Source organism: Kogia breviceps, chromosome 9 (assembly GCF_026419965.1).
Source record: "Kogia breviceps isolate mKogBre1 chromosome 9, mKogBre1 haplotype 1, whole genome shotgun sequence".
Classification (NCBI taxonomy): Eukaryota; Metazoa; Chordata; class Mammalia; order Artiodactyla; family Physeteridae; genus Kogia; species Kogia breviceps.
In genome coordinates this window covers 28,923,985-28,945,046 of record NC_081318.1, presented here as the reverse complement: position 1 = coordinate 28,945,046, position 21,062 = coordinate 28,923,985, and the positions used below count along the sequence as shown (strand labels likewise).

The 21,062-nt window shown below is 38.6% G+C and overlaps 1 protein-coding gene across 6 annotated transcripts in view; it reads left to right on the top strand.

The window, feature by feature from the left end:
• The window catches only part of PTPRZ1 (protein tyrosine phosphatase receptor type Z1), a 178,006-nt gene that overhangs the window by 4,497 nt on the left and 152,447 nt on the right, over positions 1 to 21,062 (top strand). The window lies entirely within an intron of this gene.

Below are 21,062 nucleotides of genomic sequence, written 5' to 3'. Positions count from 1 at the left end.
CTACTCCAGAGAGATTTGAGTTTTGTCTAACCTGGTAGCGTTGCTTGACCACTCATTTGCCAACTGTTTAGACTGTAATATGGAAAAGGAACCCCCTCATTCAGGACCAGAGGACCTCAGAGGAAGGCCTTGATTAAGAAGATGAGCTTGTGTTTTGTTTTCATTTACCATCTACTCAGTGCTTGCCAGGTGCAGACCCACTGCTGGACATTTTATGTACACTTTCTCATTTCATTCCCCCCAAAACTGTTTCAGATAGGTGTTTCATTGTACACATGTTTCAGCTGAGGCAACTGAGGCACAGAGAAGTTAGATGACTTACCTAAAATCGCACAGCCTGTTTCAGTCTATATGTTCCTTCCGACTCTCAAGCCTGAGCCTTTTCCTCCTTTCATTCCTGGGAGATGAATTTGCTGTTTGGAATATACTAGTCGGTTTCACATGAGATGTGATGCTACACTTCATGTTCCCATTTGCTTTCTTGCAGATATCCATTCATGATTTTTCCCATGTGCTCCCATATTACCTTTTTCCCCCTTTTCTTTTTTAAAAAAATTAAGGGATAATTTATCTTTTCTAGTGTACCATCTGGAAAGTTTTGACAAATACATATCGTCAGGTAACAACCACCATGATTCAGATATAGAACATTCCCATCCGTACTATTTTAACTACTGTTCCATTACAGGTTTCCTAAGTGCCCAGCATCTGCTAGGCGGTAATAACTAAGCAGTACATCAACATACAGAGTCCTAATACTCACGAGGCCTACAAACCAGCTGATCTGAGTCAATCCCCACATTGAATCCTCCTTTAAATCTCACTTTGAAGATGTTTTCTTCTTTTAGAACTAGTTGAAAATAAGTCTTTCCCAAATAGCTCTTAATGTGTTAAATATCTTAACTTTTAAATATTTTAAAATGTTTCCCACTACATCAAGAAGGCCATTGGTAAAAGTCAGAACCAATTTACACATGACATATGTACGTTTCGATTAGGCTTTAACTTTTGGTGTCTTGTTGGGAGTAATTCCTGGCAGCAACCACAGGTTACAGAAGGAAACCCGTTTTTATCTGTGTTTTTAATTCTTCAGAGACATGTATAACATATGTATAGGAATTAAGGGAAAAATTATTTGATCATGTGGAACAGTCTTAAAACACTTATATTTTAGAACTGTGCTGTGCAGTGCCACGGCCACTAGGCATATGTGGCTATTTAATTTCAAATTTATTTAATACATTGATTCAGTTCCTCATTCACACCAGCCATATTTCAAGTGCTCAGTTGGCACATGTGACTAGTGGCTGCTGCATGGCGCAGTGCACCCACAGAACATTTATATCACTGCAGAAAGTCTATTAAACAGTGCTGTTTTAGAATCAAAAGCTGATAAAGTATTGATTGATAGTACTGATGAGAAGTCAACTCAACTAAAAAGACTCCTAGAGTCATTAAAATTATTTGAAGTATCGATGTATGTTGGTTATTTTTGGCCTGTGTTGTGTCAGCCATAGAAAAATCACAGAGACATTCTGGTGGCCTGAGGTAGAGCAGCAATAGGTGAAGAAGGTTAAATGGCCACTTTGTGGCCTTTAGAGACTGGGGTTGAATGGATGAGATTAGCTGCTGGTCCAGGAGTGAGAGCTCCCACAACTCATTTTCTGTACCTGTTCTAGCATTCACTATGTTGCTTTGCAATGTCTCTGTCTCTGTCCCCAATTAGATGAGCTCCTTGAGGGTAAAGACTGTATGTATTTCATTCAACCTTGGACTTAACATTCTTGGACTTAGCACCTATAGTAGGTGCTTAATAAATCTTTAATACAGTACTGTGAAGCTTCTTAGACAGCAGTAGGTTTTTGCTGTTGCGATCAGCCAGTTTATTCTGGCCTTTCCTTCTTTTGATTCTAATCTCAATTTGAGAGTTAGGTCACCACTGACCTCTAGCCATCCATCTTTAATGCCATTTCTGGCACCAGACCTTTGCTTTCTTTGTTTCTCCCAGAAATGCACCTAAGCATCACCTAGATCCTATCTGTGCATGAAAAATATAGTCCCCATGATAGCTACTGCATGTGTAGTGGCAGGGACAGTTTTGAGTGAACATTTAATTCTAGATGAGTTGGCAGCCATGAAGCTTGGATATGTCCCGGGGGCAGGGCATTAAGCCAGTGTGTATGTGTGTATATAAGGGCACGAGCACATGCAAGCATGCTTCCCTGTTAGGAAGAAGAGGGCAGTGGGCGTGGGGGATGGTCAGTAATGATAAATGAAGTATCTTGATACCACGAAGACAGTATTTTTAGTCAATCAAAAGCCATCATGTTGGATTAAGGGCTCTGCAGTCAAGCTGGCCATAAGAGGTAGTGGCCCAAGTCAGTTGTGGAAAGCAGATAAATGACAGGAAGTGCAGTTACATTATGTGGATATTCATGCTTTTGGAATTTGTCTGAAGTTTTATCATTAATCTCAGAGATGAGGTACTGCATGTGGCTCAGCCCTGCACATAGCGGATGTTCAGCAAATATTTGAATTCAGTTAAATTCAGATGGAACAGGGCAGGGGATGAGTTAGAAATTTTCACAGGAGTTAAAAACAGAAACAAGATTTGCTCTTCGATTAGGATCTTTGCTCTATTTTCTTCTCACTCACCTTCCTTTCTTTTATTGGTTTCTATTTCTTTTTCACCTCACTTCCTTTAATCATGAATTTAAGATTTTAAAAAACTGCAAAATTGCTCAGCTTTGTGATGACGATTATGATAGGAAGAAGATTGACACTATTTGATACCATTATTTTAAAATATTTTTGATGTGTTAATATAATTTGGGGAGCTTTATAGTTAACATAATTTTTAAAGTATGTGTTAACATATCTTTCTGCCTAAAAATTCTAATGTGTTAAAATGGGCAGATTATCTTCTTTTTTTTTTTTTTTTTTTTTTTGCTTCTGATACTTATGCAGATATTAGAGTAAATGTGATTATTCAGAGTCCTGGTTAATGTGAACTTTCTGGTTTCATTCAATAAGCATGCATTAATTTATGTACACATTGACAGAAGATAAATTTTTTACAAATCCCTTGGAAATATAGTCTTTATACATTTGGAAAGAATAATTTATTAATTAGTAAGAAGGAAGGATTTTCTGTTAAAATATTCATAACAATGTCCACAGGTACCTTTCTATTCTTGGAGTATCATTCTTTTTCTCTGCCTTCCCCGTCTACTCCATAATTTTTCTGTTCTTTCACTATCACTGACTAACTGCTTATTTCTTGATGTCTAGAGCTCTAACATATTTACTTAAAGATGGGTCTTGATACTAGACCTTTCCTCTGAACTGGTTAACTCAGTATCTGGAGTAGGAATAAAAGAAAATGTTGCTGTTTAAAATGACCTCTTTTTGCAGAGATCCTGGTCACCGCCAGAGTCCTGCTTGTGTGCTTGGAATAACAAAATGCTGGCCAGATATAAGGAACTTTCTGGATTTTCTCAAAGTTTTCAGTCACCTGGTCATCAGGTTAAAAATATTTCTGTAATGACGTTTTTGCCCTTGCATTCTGACACATTTTCTTGAATAAGCTAATAAGGGTGGCATCTCACCTGGCACACAGAATTGTGCAGAATCTTGGTCTGCCCACTGGTGTGTTTTGCACACGTGATACCCTTGTCATGTTTGTTTCAGTGTGAAATTAGGTCGAAAACCATTGATCTCGGTCAGTGGTTCTCAATCCTGGCTGCACTTTGAAATTATCTAGTATTGTGGGTTGAATGTTTGTATCCCCCCCAACATTCCTGTGTTGAAGTCCTAACCCCCAATGTGATGGTACTTAGAGGTGGGACCTTGGGGAGGTCATTGGTTTTAAATGAAATCATGCAAGTGGAATCCCCTTGATGGGATTAATGTCCTTATAAGAAGAGGAAGAGAGACCAGAACTCTCTTTCTTTCTTTTCTGATGTGAAAACACAGAGAGAAGGCAGATGTCTGTAAGCCAGGAAGAGCGCTTTCTCCGGGAACCAAATCTGCTAGCCCCTGGATCTTGGACTTCTCAGTCTCTAAAACTGTGAGAATAAATGTTTAAGCCATCCAGTCTGTGGTATTGTTTTTTATAGCAGCCTGAGCTGACTGTATACCAGGGGAACTTTTAAAACATACCGATGTCTGGGCCCTACCCCAGATCAAGTACGTGTGTGGGTGTGGGCCCCAGACGTGAACATTTTCTTAAAACTCTCCAGGTGATTACAGAGTACAGCCAGCATTTAAAACAACAGATCTAGGTCAACCTTGTGATACTACTAATCTTAGTTCATTTTTCTTAAGTTAGATATATTGGCAAGTTTCATGCCATTCTAAAACAAAGCTAGTACCACAGGACAAAGGCCCTGGAAAACTTCCCATCCCTCTCTCCTCTTCTTAAGGCAGTTTCAGTTTCAGAGTAACCCTAGAAGGAGGAGTATGGACTATAATGGTTGACCTCATAGTCTTTGAAAGCCAGAGGAACTTCAGGAGGCCAGACAGTCTTGGAGTTGGTCCAAAGATTCAAGTCTATCAGCAGATGGGAGGATTACTGAACCACTCTGAGATGGGAGACACAAGTGCATTTATCAGGACATGGGCACATAATATCTTTTGTTTTGTCAACGATACATATTCTTTCTGTTCCCTTGTCTTGTTTATTTTCTTTCTCCATGCATAATTTGTTCTAGTCATAGTTATTATTTTCTGTTATGTAGTAGATACAAGATTTAGCTGTATCTTTTCATTACAGCAATTTATTTTGTGTTTTTAAAATTAAATTTTCATTATTGACCAGGTATCAGCTATTTGTTTTTACTGTATTTGAACAGCACTAATAGCTCTGCTTGAAAGTTAACAAAGAACTTTTTTAGATGGCCCGAACAACTATTTTAATATTCTTAATCATTAAATGGTGAGAACACAAGCACACAATTCACTGACTCTTTATTGAGCACCTTGTTTGTGATAAATATTCTCCTAGAGAGAATATTCCTCTAGTGGTCTGCTAAGCCTTTGCAAGGGAGAAAGATCCATACGTAAGTAGCTCTCATACATGGCAGAGTTTGCAGAATATGAAAGCGTGAGTTGTGTGTAGGCTAAATTCACCTCTGGGAACATTTCTAAGAGGAGATGGGTTGGATGGAGACCCTGGATGGAGGAGGGTAGGTCTTCAAGGGCCACTGTTGAGGGGAAGGTTATTAGCGGCGAAAAAAGATGGCATACACAGAAGCAAGGAATAAGATCGAGAATATGGTGTTTAGAGGGAGGAAAAAAATTAGGAGGGGTTTGTATTAGTGGAAAAGTTTCAAACAGTAGGTAGGATTTCCAATGGCTAATTGAAGGGTGTGGAGTTTGGAATTTATCCAGTATATTATGGGGAGCTAGTGGAGGGTTTTGAGCCGTGTAGTGACTTGAGTAGATCTCTTTACTTAGGAAGGTAACTCCAGTATATCAGGGTGTAGGATGGATTGGAGCAGAGTGAGATTGGGAATCAGGAAGCTCAGTTAAAAGGCTATTACACTGTGTCAAAGTGTAAATTTGATAGATCATTTGGAGGTATAATAATACTGTCCTCTTTAAATAGTACTTTAATGTTTAAAAGTATTTTCAAATACATTGCCTCATATGATATAAGTATAACTAGTATAATTGCTAGGACTTGGTGCCATTCTCTGGAGAGTGCGTCATTGGTGATCCTCAAGGGAACGTCCTCCCTGGGAAGGTGAAGATGTAGCAAGGACCATATAGAGGCAGAGGAATATCCAGGAAGGAAAAGTGGAGGCAGCAAATACATACAGAATTTGATAATTAGAAGGGAAGAAAAGAAGAGAGAGAAATAGAGGAAGGTAGCATGAAGACTGCTTATGTATTGAATGGTAGAACTCCAAATTTGTTACCTCAAGACATAGGAATTGACGGTAAACATTTCCTCTGAACTGATTAACTCAGTGCCTTGAGAAGTAATAAGAAGAAATGGTGCTGCTTAAAATGATCTATCTTTATCGATTTTAGTAGAGATCGTAGTCACAACTCTTAAAGCTTTTTTGTTTTCTTAAGGATAGGAAGGATTTGAGTGTATTCACAGTGTCAGGTTAATTTTATCAAGTCTTATCAAAACTCTTTACTTCATTCACCTTGGAAATCCTTGTATTTGTCCTTTTTAAAATGAGCACAGGTATATTGGACATTTCAGTCAGCTGTCTCCCAAGAAGTAGGCTTTCTTAATATCATGATTTCAGATTGCTTGAAGGCTATCATATTCCTACCACATAAGCTAATATCTTTGTATATTGCTTGCAGCTTGTGTTTTACATAAAAACAATGCAATGGAAGATGATCCATAGAATTGGCTTCCCAGAATTTGTTTTGAAATTGTTTTTAGCAAGTTTTTTCTTTTAATTCATGAAAAATACAATAGGATTTTATCAACTGTTTGTCTCTTAAGATATATTAAGGATGCACAAAGTTGTAAATTAATGAATAAGTTTCAGAAAGGGATAAAGTGGCAGCTGTCAAGGATAGAAATGTAAGCATATTTTCTTGTGTAATGAAGCAACATAGCTATATTATGCTATGTGAGTTGGATGCAGGACTTATGTATTTAAGAAGTATGACTGAACGAATTCTTCATGAGTAATACTTGGTTATGGTCAAGTTTCCTTTGATGGTTTTCAGAGTGGGAAATAACATGTAATATGTATATATAGAAAATATATTTATATAAGTACTTTATATATAAATATATGTAATATGCATATATTATATATTGTGTAGATATGCATATATGTACACAATAAATAAATAAGTATACATATATATATATCCATGTATTCCTGCTTCTCAAAACTGATACTGCCTTATTTTGAGCATTAAAAGATTACATCCTATGGGAAAATCATTAAGTTTAATGATGGGAATTATCCTGGATATTTTCAGCCTGACTTTTCCTGCCTCCAGCATAAAGAAAGGAGAGGAAGAAGGTCTACCTTTTCCTGTGACCTGAATACAGTGCTGTTCTTCGCCAAAGGGGTTGAGTCGGTTGAGATCAATGGAACTCGTTTTACCAGGTCCTCATTGAACAGCCACTCTGCTTATCACTGTGCTTGACTTTAATAGTTTTTCTCTTTGAGGAGTTAATCTGGTTACAGATATAAAATGAACCCTGGTGGGAGCATACCAGAATAGAGAATAATGAAATACATGTTAGATTGTATAAATCAGATTTTAAGTCTGTGGAAAGTCATAAAAAAAGAGACAAAATAAAGATGTGAATTCATTTAAAAAATGTCTCTCTGAGCATATGAGCAGCAGTTCTTCTTTTTGAACGTGGGGTGTTTACTGTTTCATTCAGTAATTTAAGCATCGTTTGTGTCCCCTTCAATATTCTACCCTACCACTTTCAAAATGGTAGTGTAAGTAGTAAAATATATGGACAAAATGTGCAGGTTAAAACACTCTTCTTGTATGTTCTGTTTAAACACATACTGACTGCTGAGAAAATGTCACATAATTTCCACAGTTAAGTCTGTCCCAACTTGAGGCTAAATTTTTGATGGTGGCAGCTGCTATTTTGTGACAAAGGTAAACTCTTGGTGCTAAAATTTCAAAGAATGAGTTGATATGCATTTGATTCTTGGCTAAAAGTCTATCGGAATGGGGCAAGAATTTTGGACATAGATAGCAATGCTGTCTGCAAAACGGGTTCCGGGAAAGAAGCACAAAGAATGAAATCATTTTTAATTAGCCAGTATGGCTAGTACATATTGCCCTTAAATCCTTTACAATGCAGCACAATCTGGGCATCATCCATCTCACAAGAGAATATCCCATAATGCTTCTCTCTTGCGTGTGATTGCAACTTATTTTCTTCCTAACTTTTCATTATATTTTAGCTATTTAGTATTCTTGGCAGAAGTCAAGAACACACAAGATGCTTCTTTGTTGCTCAATAATGTATTCAGAATTTTACACCAACCCCTCCACCCCCTGCCAAAACAATTAAACATCCGTATGGAAGTATTCCCGTTCTCTACTGGTGGGAGCTTTTCAAGGTGGCTGGTTTCTCCTCTCCCCCGTCTCCTCGCCCCCCCACATCTCCACATTTTTTTTTTTTTTGCGTTACACGGGCCTCTCACTGTCGTGGCCTCTCCCGTTGCGGAGCACAGGCTCCGGACGCGCAGGCCCAGCGGCCATGGCTCACGGGCCCAGCCGCTCCGCGGCATGTGGGATCTTCCCGGACCGGGGCACGAACCCGTGTCCCCTGCATCGGCAGGCGGGATCTCAACCACTGCGCCACCAGGGAAGCCCTCTCCACATTTTAAAATTAGAATTTTACATTGTCTATTTGAAAAAATAAAAAAACAACTGTTAGTTTTTACAAACAAGATGAGAGATTAGGTTATATGAGATACAATGGCATTCAGGCAAGTGAAGATAAGAAAACATTTAGCCAAATAATCTCTCTGCTAATGATAACGGCATATAAACCCTTTCACTGTGAGGTGGGTTGGGTCTTCTCTGAATACTGGCAGAAAACGTGTACTTCCACGCAGTGAGTTTTCCCCTTTAAATACATGGAGAGTGCTGACTTTTTTCAATGTGAGGCTTTGACACCGTAGTACACAGTCTACTGGAGATTTGTTTGGGTGATTGCATTACTGAAGAAAACTCACTGAAAGTAGGTCATCAAGAAAAGATTGATATAGACTTTTCTGTGTGGAAGTAATTATGCTTGTTTATTGCATTCTGCTACATTCTGCTACATATGCCAGACTATGCAAGTGCCAATGAGAAAATATGTTCACATAATCTCACTTAGGATTTGTAGCCTGGAATTTAAGTTGCCACTGATTAAACTTGTCAAGATTCTTATATGGTGCTCAATAATGAAGAATGAAAAATTTTTTGCATATTGCATATGTTCTTGCTCCATCACTTATAAATCCCAGACACATCTTAGTTGATCAAAACACATCTGGAAAGTTCCACTATATTAAATCTCTCTCTCAGGCACGCACGCACACACACACACACACACACACACACACACACACACACGAGCTATGAAAATAGCAACAAATGCATCTCTTATTAATTTAGGAAATCTCACCAACATGCTCTCTTGCCAAAATGTATACAGTTCAATAAGCACACTATAGTCATTACTTACTTGACATAAATCATTGCTTTGTTGAAGGCCAATGTTAAAAGGGCCTTTTGCAAGTTTGTAGAGTGGATACTGGCATGCTTGTAGGGACTTGCATCTTAGGAGAAAGGTTTTCCTTTTAACAGACTGTGTTTCTGTAATTCTCAGAAAGAAATTCTCCTGAATCTGACTTCAGTGATGAGGGTCTCCATCACTGGAAACCATTGAGGAAATAATAGATCAAATTTTGAGTCGCTCCTACTCATTTTGGGGAAGGACCCATAGGTTCATGTAACTCCTGATGTCATATGATGTCCTTACCAGGGGATGCAAGGTGCTTCAAAACCTGAACTCAGCCTACCTGTCCAGCTTGTCCCTGAACTTCCTCACCTGTTCTCCTTCATTTTGGCTCATGTTTTTCCTTTTTCTTTGGTGACTTGTGTCCCCTTGCATTCCTAGTTATCTTTCATCTCTTCTGTGAAGCCTTCTCTGACACATTACTGTTCTCAGCCAGACAGAGGGACACATCACTCATACTGTATTTCAGTTGTTTCCATAGCTCCCTCCCTTGAAGGAGTCTGGTCTCAAGACTCTAAAGACCCCTGGCCCGTATAGTAGGTGCTCAGTAAACACTTGCTGCATAAGTCATTGAGTGAAATTCCTTCCGGAGCAGTCACTCTAAAAACAGAAAATACAACAGAATCTGTCTAGTCAAATGGAAATATTGCCACCACCTCAACTCATTCAGTGCAGTCCTCGGCAGGGTAAGAAACTTGGGATCACATTCCCAGCATTCAGAATTAGAATTCAATTCACCCTCAAATTCACTCAATCCCTCTTATTTAAAAAAAAAAAAAAAAAAAAAAAAACCCTAAAAGTAGGTCAATCAAATCACATTCTCGTTTTAACAGGTCCAAGAGTCTATATAGATTTTGAACTGAATTGGCAAACGATCATGGACAACTTCCTAAGGGCTTTTTACTCTTGGCATTCAGACTTTTAAGAAAGAAAATTAAGTGATTGGAATAGAGTACAATAGTGAATGCAGAAGAAGGGAAGAAAGATTTCTGTGGCCAGAAACAGGACAGAAAGAGAACTATAAGTTTCTTTATTCTAAGTAGCAGTGGGAGAATCTACTTGTTGGCCTGCACAGCGGATGCACCATTTCTATGGCTAAGTTTTCCCTGTATTTCCTGTCAAGCTAGGGTTTTCATGAAACAAAAAGATACCGGATCTCTCTCGCTAACACCTCCTCATCCCTCCAACACCCCAGGCAGTTCCAGCCAAAAGCATTTCTCTCAGTTCTTTTTATCTCTCTCTCTTTTTTTTTTAACCAAGAACAAGATCTGAGATATGTGAGATCCTGTTTGATTCAAGCACGGAGAAAACATTGTATATTTTACAGCCACTGGTTACCTGTTGCTGTCAATAGCTGTATTGTCAACATTTTATCATGGCTCCAGTGCTTTAAAATTTTTGAGCAGCCTAAGTTTTAGATTGGTAGAGTTAAAGCTATTTTTCTTGGAAAAGAAAAGCCAGTATTCTTGATACCTGAAAGTCTTTAAAAATGTGAGAATAGCAGAATTATGCCTGGCCCTGCTCAAGGGGCTATGAGGGACATTCTAAAACTACATTTTGTGACAAGAATCAGTGTCTTTTCTTTGGGCTGCTGACCTTGTTTACGACATAGCTGGAGAGTCCGCAAGAAGACATGGAAACACAAAGAGATTATGAAAAAAACAGATGGCTAAAAACAAAAGTCTGTCGAGATGGGGCAAATGTTTAGTGAAATACTATAGAAGTTAGTGTTCTGCTCAATAAAAATAATTTAAATATGCACATAGAAATTATTTGCAGAGTTCTTTAACTTCCCAACTGCAAACAGCAATGATAAGAAAATCTAATTCAGGAAAACTTATCCTGGTTAGAGTAGGACAAAGGACCCACTAAGATACATAATCACTTATACTGAAAAATAGTCATTAGTTTTAACTTAGAGTGAATTGTACTAATATTGAATAATAGATTTAAGAGATTATTTCAAAATGTATGTTTTACTGTGTCCAGGATAAAATGTAATCATTAAAATTGAAGAAATACAAAATTAAGAGAAAACAATGAGGTAAATAATTACAATATTCAGAGGTTTAATTAAAAGACACTGAAAAAAAACAGAGGACTTGTTTAAATAAATAGTGATGCTTGATAGAATATTAACTAGGTGATTAGAAGTTTAAAAAGCTATTATTATATAATAACTGGAAGCAGCAGTATTTGATCTGATGAACTGACATAGCTGTAAGCAATGATTAAGGTTCTTGTGAGACTTTGGAAAAATCAGGTTTTAAAACAATTATATAAGGAGTGAATTAATTTGTTGAATTTTTAAAATTCTGAGCACAGAGAAGAATTGTGTGGATTTAACATTAATTTTTAAGGGATGTGCCATTTCCATCCTATTGTTTAAGAGGCTTTAATTATTTAGTTATTTAAAATGAGACCTGAGTTAAACGTTCGGTATGAGAATCCTCGCACAAAATTCAGCCATTATGGTTATGGTACTTTGGAGGCAATAATGAGTAGTCTGTGTTTTTGAAAAAGCTTACTGTGACTTCAGCAGCTTTTTTTTTTTTTAAATTAATTAATTAATTTATTTATTTAGGGCTGTGTTGGGTCTTCGTTTTTGTGCGAGGGCTTTCTCCAGTTGCGGAGAGCGGGGGTCACTCTTCATCGCGGTGCACGGGCCTCTCACTGTCGCGGCCTCTCCCGTTGAGGAGCACAGGCTCCAGATGCGCAGGCTCAGTAGTTGTGGCTCACAGGCTTAGTTGCTCCACGGCATGTGGGATCTTCCAAGACCAGGGCTCGAACCCATGTCCCCTGCATTGGCAGGCAGATTCCCAACCACTGCACCACCAGGGAAGCCCCAGAAGCTTTTGATAAGAAGTTATCTTCTGTGCAAAAGCAGAAGGGGCAATATGATATTAGAAAATGTAGATAAGAGTTCTCTGAGTGATTTGGGAGAACTTCCATCCTGAAGCAAGGCTCTGTGCAAATGCTTACAGCTAAAGGTTACATGTTTAGCAGCAGAATTTTGTTTTTGGCATTCTATCCATTCATAATTAAATCATTGGTGTTTACTCTCACATTGTTAGCTTAACATATGATAATACAAATTAATCAGTCAATGTGGTTCAAATGATGGGTGTTTCTTAGCATGCTGTTAGCTCTACCATTAAAAAAAAACGTCTCTTGGTTTCGCTCCACTTTTTCCTTCCAGCTAAACCTTTGTAAAGTGTTTCCATCTCCATTTGCTCTCCTCCCGTTTACTCCTGAACCCACTCTAAACAGGATTCCGTTTCCACCACTCAAAACAAAACTGTCCTCATCAGTTATACTAGCACCCTCAACATTGCTACCTCTCATAGTCAGTGGTCTTGGCTCTCATTTTGTTGGCCTACAAGCAGCTTTTGACAGTTACCACTTTGTCTTTCTGGCGAAGCTTTGTTCTCTTGACTTCCGTAACACCACGCTTGGATATCTCATTGACCACCGACTTCACTGGTGATCTCAATCACGTTTGATGGTTCGTTTGCATCTCCAACCTCTAAAAACTGGAGTCTTCAAGACTCATTCCTTGGGATGCTTCTTTTTTTCTGGCTACACTACTTGCCTATCTCATCCCTATATTCTCTACCCGGCTGACTCCCACACTTACAGGTCTGAACCAGAACTCTTACCTGAACTCCAGAGTTGTATCTCCAACTGCCCACTTATATATTTAATACATCTCTCCAACCTGATGTGTCCCAGTCTTGCTTCCATTTCAGTTCCGAACCTGCACTTTCTTCATCTCAGTAAATGACAACTTCACCCCTCCAGTTGCTCAGGCCCCAAAATCTTGAAATCATCTTTGATTCTTCCTTCTCTCTCACAACCTGCATTTGACTTCTCAGCCCACTTCTCCTGGATTGTCTTTTCTTATCATCTCCAACCACTGCCACCATCCATTCAAGCCTTCATCATCTCTCACTTGGATTATTGCACCAGCTTCCCAACTCATTGGTGCAAATACAAGTCAGAGCATGTCATTCCCCCAATTTCCTGTTTCACACAGAATGAAAAGCAAAATCACTACAGTTATCCTCAAGCCTCGAATGATCTGGCCTCCTATTACTTCTCTAATTGCCTCCTCTGGCCCTCACTTCCCCTCTTCCTTCTGTTCCAGCCTCACTGGCCTCGCTGTGCTGCTGTTTCTCGCACGTTCTCCCTCACGCTGTGTTCTTGCCATTCTCTCTGTTTGAAATGCCCTTCTTTTATAACTCTTTATGACCCACCTCCTTACCTCCTTTGGTTTGAGTTTATTTTTGTGTATGGTGTTAGGGAGTGTTCTAATTTCATTCTTTTACATGTAGCTGTCCAGTTTTCCCAGCACCACTTATTGAAGAGACTGTCTTTTCTCCATTGTATATCCTTGCCTCCTTTGTCATAGATTAGTTGACTATAGGTGCGTGGGCTTATCTCTGGGCTTTCTATCCTGTTCCATTGATCTATATTTCTGTTTTTGTGCCAGTACCATATTGTCTTGATTACTGTAGCTTTGTAGTAGAGTCTGAAGTCAGGGAATCTGATTCCTCCAGCTTTGTTTTTTTCCCTCAAGACTGCTTTGGCTATTCGAGGTCGTTCTGTCTCCATACAAATTTTAAGATTTTTTTTGTTCTAGTTCTGTAAAAAATGCCATTGGTAATTTGATAGTGATTGCATTGAATTGTAGATTGCTTTGGGTAGCATAGTCATTTTTACAATGTTGATTCTTCCAATCCAAGAACATGGTACATCTCTCCATCTGTTGGTATCATCTTTAATTTCTTTCAACAGTGTCTTATAGTTTTCTGCATACAGGTCTTTTGTCTCCCTAGGTAGGTTTATACCTTGGTATTTTATTCTTTTTGTTGCAGTGGTAAATGGGAGTGTTTCCTTAATTTCTCTTTCTGATTTTTTATCATCAGTGTATAGGAATGCAAGAGATTTGTGTGCATTAATTTTGTATCCTGCAACTTCACCACATTCATTGATTAGCTCCAGTAGTTTTCTGGTGGCATCTTTAGGATTCTCTATGTATAGTATCATGTCATCTGTAAACAGTGACAGTTTTACTTCTTCTTTTTCGATTTGTATTCCTTTTATTTCTTTTTCTTCTCTGATTGCGATGGCTAGGACTTCCAAAACTATGTTGAATAATAGTGGTGAGAGTGGACATCCTTCCTTGTCTTCTCCTGATCTTAGAGGAAATGCTTTCAGTTTTTCACCATCGAGAATGATATTTGCTGTGGGTTTGTCATATATGGCCTTTATTATGTTAAGGTAGGTTCCCTCTATGCCCACTTTCTGGAGAGTTTTTATCATAAATGGGTGTTAAATTTTGTCAAAAGCTTTTTCTGCATCCATTGAGATAATCATATGGTTTTTCTTCTCCAATTTGTTAATATGATGTATAACATTGATTGATTTGCATATATTGAAGAATCCTTGCATCCCTGGGATAAATCCCACTTGATCATAGTGTATGATCCCTTTAATGTGTTGTTGGATTCTGTTTGCTAGTATTTTGTTGAGGATTTTTCCAACTATATTCATCAATGATAATTGGTCTGTAATTTTCTTTTTTTGTGGTGTCTGTCTGGTTTTGGTATCAGGGTGATGGTGGGCTCATAGAATGAGTTTGGAAGTGTTTCTTCCTCTGCATTTTTTTGGAAGAGTTTGAGAAGGATGAGTGTTAGCTCTTTTCTAAATGTTTGACAGAATTCACCTGTGAAGCCATCTGGTCCTGGACTTTCGTTTGTAGGAAGATTTTTAATCACCGTTTCAATTTCATTACTTGTGATTGGTCTGTTCATATTTTCTATTTCTTCCTGATTCAGTCTTGGAAGGTTATACCTTTCTAAGAATTTGTCCATTTCTTCCAGGTTGTCCATTTTATTGGCATAGAGTTGCTGGTAGTAGTCTCTTAGGATGCTTTGTATTTCTGTGGTGTCTGTTGTAACTTCTCCTTTTTCATTTCTAATTTTATTGATTTGAGTCCTCTCCCTCTTTTTCTTGATGAGTCTGGCTAATGGTTTATCAATGTTGTTTATCTTCTCAAAGAACCAGCTTTTAGTTTTATTGATGTTTGCTATTGTTTTCTTTGTTTCTATTTCATTTATTTCTGCTCTGATCTTTATAATTTCTTTCCTTCTGCTACCTTTGGATTTTGTTTGTTCTTCTTTCTCTAGTTCCTTTAGGTGTAAAGTTAGATTGTTTATTTGAGATTTTTCTTATTTCTTGATGTAGACTTGTATAACTATAAACTTCCCTCTTAGAACTGCTTTTACTGCATCCCATAGGTTTTGGATTGCCATGTTTTCATTGTCATTTTTCTCTAGGTATTTTTTGATTTCCTCTTTGATTTCTTCAGTGATCTCTTGGTTATTTAGTAACGTATTGTTTAGCCTCCATGTGTTTGTGTTTTTTACGTTTTTTCCCCTGTAATTCATTTCTAATCTCATAGCGTTGTGGTCAGAAAAGATGCTTGATATGATTTCAATTTTCTTAAATTTACTGAGGCTTGATTTGTGACCCAAGATGTGACCTATCCTGGATAATGTTCCGTGCACACTTGAGAAGAAAGTGTAACCTGCTGTTTCTGGATGGAATGTCCTATAAATATCAATTAAATCTATCTGGTCTGTTGTGTCATTTAAAGCTTCTGTTTCCTTATTTATTTTCATTTTGCATGATCCGTCCATTGGTGTAAGTGAGGTGTTAAAGTCCCCCACTATTATTGTGTTACTGTCGATTTCCTCTTTTATAGCTGTTAGCAGTTGCCTTATGTATTGAGGTGCTCCTGTGTTGGGTGCATATATATTTATATTTGTTATATCTTCTTCTTGGATTGATCCCTTGATCATTCTATAGTGTCCTTCCTTGTCTCTTGTAACATTCTTTATGTTAAAGTCTATTTTATCTGATATGAGTATTGCTACTCCAGCTTTCTTTTGATTTTCATTTGCATGGAATATCTTTTTCCATCCCCTCACTTTCAGTCTGTATGTGTCCCTAGGTCTGAAGTGGGTCTCTTGTAGGCAGCATATATATAGGTCTTGTTTTTGTATCCATTCAGCAAGCCTGTGTCTTTTGGTTGGAGCATTTAATCCATTCACGTTTAAGGTAATTATTGACATATATGTTCCTATGACCATTTTCTTAATTGTTATGGTTTTGTTTTTGTAGGTCCTTTTCTTCTCTTGTGTTTCCCACTTAGAGAAGTTCCTTTAGCATTTGTTGTAGAGCTGGTTTGGTGGTGCTGAATTCTCTTAGCTTTTGCTTGTCTGTAAAGCTTTTGATTTCTCCTTAGAATATGAATGAGATCCTTGCCGGGTAGGGTAATCTTGGTTGTAGGTCCTCCCCTTTCATCACTTTAAATATGTCCTGCCACTCCCTTCTGGCTTGTAGAGTTTCTGCTGAGAAATCAGCTGTTAACCTTTTGGGAGTTCCCTTGTATGTTATTTGTCATTTTTCCCTTGCTGCTTTCAATAATTTGTCTTTGTCTTTAATAATTTGCCAGTTTGATTACTATGTGTCTCAGCATGTTTCTCCTTGGGTTTATCCTGTATGGGACTCTCTGCACTTCCTGGACTTGGGTGGCTATTTCCTTTCCCATTTTAGGGAAGTTTTCAACTATAATCTCTTCAAATATTTTCTCGGATCCTTTCTCTCTCTCTTCTCCTTCTGGGACCCCTATAATGTGAATGTTGTTGTGTTTAATGTTGTCCCAGAGGTCTCTTAGGCTGTCTTCATTTCTTTTCATTCTTTTTCCTTTATTCTGTTCCACAGCAGTGAATTCCACCATTTTGTCTTCCAGGTCACTTACCCATTCTTCTGCCTCAGTTATGCTGCTATTGATGCCTTCTAGTGTATTTTTCATTTCAGTTATTGTGCTGTTCATCTCTGTTTGTTTGTTAATTCTTCTAAGTTTTTGTTAAACATTTCTTGCATCTTCTCAATCTTTGCCTCCATTCTTTTTCTGAGGTCCTGGATCATCTTCACTATCATTATTCTGAATTCTTTTTCTGGAAGGTTGCCTATCTCCACTTCATTTAGTTGTTTTTCTGGGGTTTTATCTTGTTCCTTCATCTGGTGCATAGCCCTCTGCCTTTACATCTTGTCTGTCTTTCTGTTATTTTGGTTTTTGTTCCACAGGCTGCAGGATTATAGTTCTTCTTACTTCTGCTGTCTTCCCTCTGGTGGATTAGGCCATCTAAGAGGCTTGTGCAGTTTTCCTGATGGGCGGGACTGGTGGTGGTTAGAGCTGGCTGTTACTTTGGTGGGCAGAGCTCAGTAAAACTTTAATCCACTTGTCTGCTGATGGGTGGGGCTGGGTTCCCTCCCTGTTGGCTGTTTGGCCTGAGGCGACCCAACATTGGAGCCTACCCGGGCTCTTTGGTGGGGCTAATGGCAGATTCCGGGAGGGCTCACGCCAAAGAGTACTTCCCAGAACTTCTGCTGCCAGTGTCCTTGTCCTCATGGTAAGACACAGCCACCCCCCACCTCTGCAGGAGACCCTCCAACACTAGCAGGTAGGTCTGGTTCAGTCTCCTATGGGGTCACTGCTCCTTTCCCTGGGTCCCGATGCACACACTACTTTGTGTGTGCCCTCCAAGAGTGGAGTCTCTGTTTCCCCCAGTCCTGTTGAAGTCCTGCAATCAAATCCCACTAGCCTTCAAAGTCTGATTCTCTAGGAATTCCTCCTCTTGTTGCTGGAACCCCAGATTGGGAAGCCTGATGTGGGGCTCAGAACCTTCACTCCAGTGGGTGGACGTCTATGGTATAAATGTTCTCCAGTTTGTGGCTCACCCACCCAGAAGTTATGGGATTTGATTTTATTGTGATTGCGCCCCTCATACCATCTCATTTTGGCTTCTCCTTTGTCTTTGGATGTGGGGTATCTTTTTTGGCGAGTTCCAGTGTCTTCCTGTTGATGATTGTTCAGCAGTTAGTTGTGATTCTGGTGTTCTTGCAAGAGGGAGTGAGAGCGTGTCCTTCTACTCTGCCATCTTGAGCCAATCTCCTAACTTTGGGGGTTTTTTTGTTCTTCTTTCACTGATTGCTTTAGGTGTGAGGTTAAGTTGTTTATTTGAGAAGTTTCTTTTTTCTTGAGGTAGGATTGTATTGCTATAAAGTTCCCTCTTAGAACTGCTTTTGCTGCATCCCATACGTTTTGGGTCATCGTTTTTCATTATCATTTATTTCTAGGTATTTTTTTATTTCCTCTTTGATTTCTTCACTGATCTCTTGGTTATTAAGTAGTGTATTGTCCAAGACTTTTAAAAATCTTTCCACCATGTATTTTCTGCATGATTTTGGGTTTCCTTGTTCTTTAGATAAATCTTTTTCACTATTATAATGTTATGCAATATTCAGAAATTTTAATATAAAATACATAAAAATAAATTTCACCCATAATTCAATCTGAGATAAATATTTTAAACATTTTAGTTCACCTCTTTCTTCACATTTTTCTAAGAATATACACATGCACCACACACAAAGGAGGGGAGAGAGAGGCAGGAAGAGAGAAAGAGGCAGGAAGAGAGAGAGGCAGAGAGGTAGAGACAGAGAAAGAGAGAGAGGTGCAGGCATGTACATTTTAAACAAAGGTTGCCTTATACAGTTGGTTTGGTGATCTGCCTTTTGGATTTAAAATATAATAAATAGTTTTCCATGTTATTAAACATCATCATTTTAAATTGCTGTATTAGTTAGAATATAGTTGATGGCGTGTGGAAGGAACCCCAAAGGACTGTGTGGCTCAAACAACTGAGTTTATTCCTTCTTTCCTGTCAGTCCAGACTGATGGCGCTCTCTCCTCCAAAGTCAGTGCGACAGTTTGCAATCCACAATATACTGTTCGTGTCCATTGTTTTCGTGGTATACAGCTTTTAACATAAGTCTGGGATTTATCACTCTGAAAGTGAGTAGACTTTAGAAGTGAAAGACAGACTCAATGTCATGATTACTAACTCTTTCATGAAAGTGTCACCCTAATTAAAAAAAAAAAATCCTTCTCCTAGAATGTGGAGGACCAATGCGAGCTATGTTTTCTGAAAGCTTTTATTTGAATAAATTATCTCTTTTATTAAATTTCTTTAGCTATTTTGAAATGCAAATCCTTAAAATGATAAGCTATGTTGTTTTTCTTCTAAAACAGAGGAGGCACCTTTGGTTTTAGGGACCATAAAATAGACATTGGCCTAAAACAAGTCTGGCTATGACCCTAATGACAAAAATAAAGAAGATCTTTCTCCTTCTCTCCTTTCTGTTCTTTTCTAGTCCTGTTTGTGCCCCCAATCAGTTCCTGCAGGTGTGGGATAATCATAGTTACATATTTATTTATATGTATCTGAACACAGACATTGGAATTCTAGTTAAAGAAAATGGGGACATCTAGGTGGTTGACAAGTGTTGGGTGGGATTGATCCCATAAGCTGATTAGAATTCTTGAAGACCACTTGCACCAAAAATAGCAGTTCTTTGTTTTTAGACATTTATTGAGAGAGATATAAAATGATAGTATTTTAAAGGAAATGTGAAATACAGAAGAGAGTGGAGATTTTATATATCACATGCTGTGGTGAAGGCTTAGTGTATAAAGTTGTTTTATTTTAACCATTGCTACACTTTTATGAATATTCTAGTGTTACACACTATTGATCTCAGAAATAAAGATCTCTTCGCGTGAAAGAATCATTTGGGAGTCTTCGAGATGACTCGAACTGGCCTTATGGGGAAAGGATGTAAAAGACTTTGGCAACCTAAAGTCTGTTCCCCAGACAGTTTCAGAAAATAACCTTCAGTGAAGTACAAAAGACCAGGCCTTTCAGACACCCAGGAATATCTCAAAGAAAAGGGGATTTGCGTAGCATCTTTCCCTCTTTTTGATATGTTCTCCCACCCTCCCCAGATATGTAATGTGTCCGGCTGCACTTGGAAGGGCCAGTCCACTCTTTCTGCACGTTCTCTGGGTCCTCCATCTTGCCAGGTGCTCTAGGCTCCCTAATTAGTCAGTTGTTCTGCCTCTTTTCCCAATCATATCTCCATTTCTTTATCTTGACTACTGACTTACATATTTTTCACTGACTATTTGATCAATGTAATTCATGCTGGACTGTAAAGGACCAAAATTGATAAGGACATATGTACCTTTGAAAAGAGAAGCACGTTAACATCAACGATTCTGTAACTGCTTTCAGTACAGAGTGGATATTTTTGAGGGATTGAGGCAACAGGCTCTCTCGAGTGGGATGTTTTCCAGCGCTCTGTACCTCCTATGACCCCAATCTATTTTTCCCTCCATTAAAATTTGCTTTGGGCTTCCCTGGTGGCGCAGTGGTTGAGAATCCGCCTGCCGATGCAGGGGACACGGGTTCGTGCCCCGGTCCGGGAAGATCCCACATGCCACGGAGCGGCTGGGCCCCTGAGCCACGGCAGCTGAGCCTGCGCGTCTGGAGCCTGTGCTCCGCAACGGGAGAGGCCAAACAGTGAGAGGCCCGCGTACCACCACCAAAAAAAAAAAAAAATTGCCTTAATCTCTAGGTTGGCAGTGGGTTTATTTAAAAACCAACATTGCCTATGTAAAGAGAGACACTAGCTTGGTTAATATTTTCATTATTAATAAGAGGCATTTGTTGAGACATTTGTGGTACCAAACACTTTATATTTGTGTTCTCATGTAATCATTGTAATGCTATGATAGACATTATTGTTGTTCACTTTCTTATTCATCATTTAGCTCCGTTAGAGTCACAACTGGAAAGTGGCAGAGCTAAGATTTCAACCCTGGTCTGCTGATTCCAAAGCC